The 2333-nt window shown below is 49.3% G+C and overlaps 1 non-coding gene across 1 annotated transcript; it reads left to right on the forward strand.

The window, feature by feature from the left end:
* The first annotated feature begins 942 nt into the window (after positions 1–942).
* On the forward strand, positions 943–1015 carry Trnaa-ggc (transfer RNA alanine (anticodon GGC)). The gene has a single exon. It is a non-coding gene; the product is annotated as a tRNA-Ala (tRNA).
* The last annotated feature ends 1318 nt before the right edge of the window (positions 1016–2333 follow it).

The raw sequence follows: 2333 nt of genomic DNA on the forward strand, positions 1-2333 counted from the left end.
AGATACAAGCGAATGATTAGCATCCACAATTGACAAGCGTGCTGTTATTAGTGCGCAGGAAGCACCCTCCTCCCACGCCTACACTTAATTTAGAAACAGTACAAGTGTTCCCGTAAGATTCTCAAGCCTAAGTCTGAAAGATCTGCCTTGCGCCGAGTTCACGTAAATCCCACTGCACATTCCTATTCTTTGCGTGCAGTCAGCTGCTACTGGTGTTGCTAGTTGTGACTGCTGATAACAGATGCCGTAGCAATCAATTCATGGAGTGAGTTGTATGTTTTGCGATAGTCTCTCTCTGACAAGCAAGCACAGGTGACATAGGTGCGAACACAGGAAGCTTGCAGACCCTCGCTGCCTGCAGACACGGAGCAGCCACACTAGGAGGGCGGCCTAAGCCGTTGGCGAAATGTGCTCATTCGCTCTGGCGCGACGTCGAAATACAAATAATGCTGTCACTAGCGTGAGCGTTGCGAGAGCGTCGTGGAAAGTCGGAAAAGTCGGCTGCGAGGGTGAGTGCCAAGTTTGGGGAGCGTTTCGTAGTATGCGCAGTGCAATGGAGATGCGGAAACTTGTTGTGGGCCAGTGTTTTGCAGTTGGACGACAAGATTGGTACACAGTAGTAAAGAGCGAGGCACTGAGTTGGCATGAGTAATGGAGTGCACAATGGGGCTCGAGATGTGTTTGTTACCTCAGGTGCTGTATGATTGTCGACAAGGAGTGAAAACGGAGCAATTTGTGACGGCTCTTTCAATTTAAGACGTTAAAAACAGACGGAATTTGCATTTGTAATACCAGAGCATCGAAACTACTTGGAACTTTTGTGTATATGAACGGGTCCGCGCCTTTGTACTCTGCTCCCTTCACCGCTACAAACCAACCAAGCATCGTGTCCGTGCGCATCTGAGTCGCAAAGAATGGGGAATAGCGCAGTTTGCTCGTGCCTGGGGCGTAGCTCAGTTGGTAGAGCGTTCGCTTGGCATGTGAAAGGTCCAGGGTTCAAGCCGCGGCGCCTCAATTTTTTGTGGTCAGTGCATGGTAAGTGTTGGTCGCGGCGAACCTAAAGGCACGCAAGATGTTGCAAAGCCAGCATCAAAGACTGATATGATGTATACTGACGTAAGGAGAGCAAGATGTAAGTGTGGGGACCGGCTGTTATCGAGGTGTCATCGAGTGCAGATCTGTCTTAGGTATCGCGGCTTAACCTCATTGAAGTCTAGAGGGTGGACAACACGTTGGTCTTACTCAGAGCGGTGTCCGAATTCTATTTTCGACGTTATACGTGCCACTTTCATTGTGGCCAACTACGATTCGATAGAGAATGCACGAAACCTGAATGACACCCTAACGGATACGTAGAGAGTAGTGTTTGTCTGCTGAATAATGTGAGTGCAAGGGTCTGTGTCGTCTTTATGGCTGTATGTAGCAGCATTAGTCTTCGGGTGGGCGGGCGTAGCTCAGATGGTAGAGCGCTCGCTTAGTATGCGAGAGGTACTGGGAGCAATACCCAGTGCCTCCAGAATTTTTAACACACCTACATGCGCACCTTGATATGCAAGTGGAATAATTCACAGCCAGCAGATGTGTCTAGGAAGATACAAGCTTGCGCCGAGTTCACGTAAATCCCACTGCACATTCCTATTCTTTGCGTGCAGTCAGCTGCTACTGGTGTTGCTAGTTGTGACTGCTGATAACAGATGCCGTAGCAATCAATTCATGGAGTGAGTTGTATGTTTTGCGATAGTCTGTCTCTGACAAGCAAGCACAGGTGACATAGGTGCGAACACAGGAAGCTTGCAGACCCTCGCTGCCTGCAGACACGGAGCAGCCACACTAGGAGGGCGGCCTAAGCCGTTGGCGAAATGTGCTCATTCGCTTTGGCGCGACGTCGAACTATAAATAATGCTTTCACTAGCGTGAGCGTCGTGGAAAGTCGGAAAAGTCGGCTGCGAGGGTGAGTGCCAAGTTTGGGGAGCGTTTCGTAGTATGTGCAGTGCAACGGAGACGCGGAAACTTGTTGTGGCCCAGTGTTTTGCAGTAGGACGACAAGATTGTTACACAGTAGTAAAGAGCGAGGCACTGAGTTGGCATGAATAATGGAGTGCACAATGGGGCTCGAGATGTGTTTGTTACCTCAGGTGCTGTATGATTGTCGACAAGGAGTGAAAACGGAGCAATTGGCGCCGGCTCTTTCAATTTAAGACGTTAAAAACAGACGGAATTTGCATTTGTAATACCAGAGCATCGAAACTACTTGGAACTCTTGTGTAAATGAACGTGTCCGCGCCTTTGTACTCTGGTCCCTTCACCGCTACAAACCAACCAACCATCGTGTT

This window comes from Schistocerca gregaria, chromosome 9 (genome assembly GCF_023897955.1).
Source record: "Schistocerca gregaria isolate iqSchGreg1 chromosome 9, iqSchGreg1.2, whole genome shotgun sequence".
In the NCBI taxonomy this organism is placed as follows: Eukaryota; Metazoa; Arthropoda; class Insecta; order Orthoptera; family Acrididae; genus Schistocerca; species Schistocerca gregaria.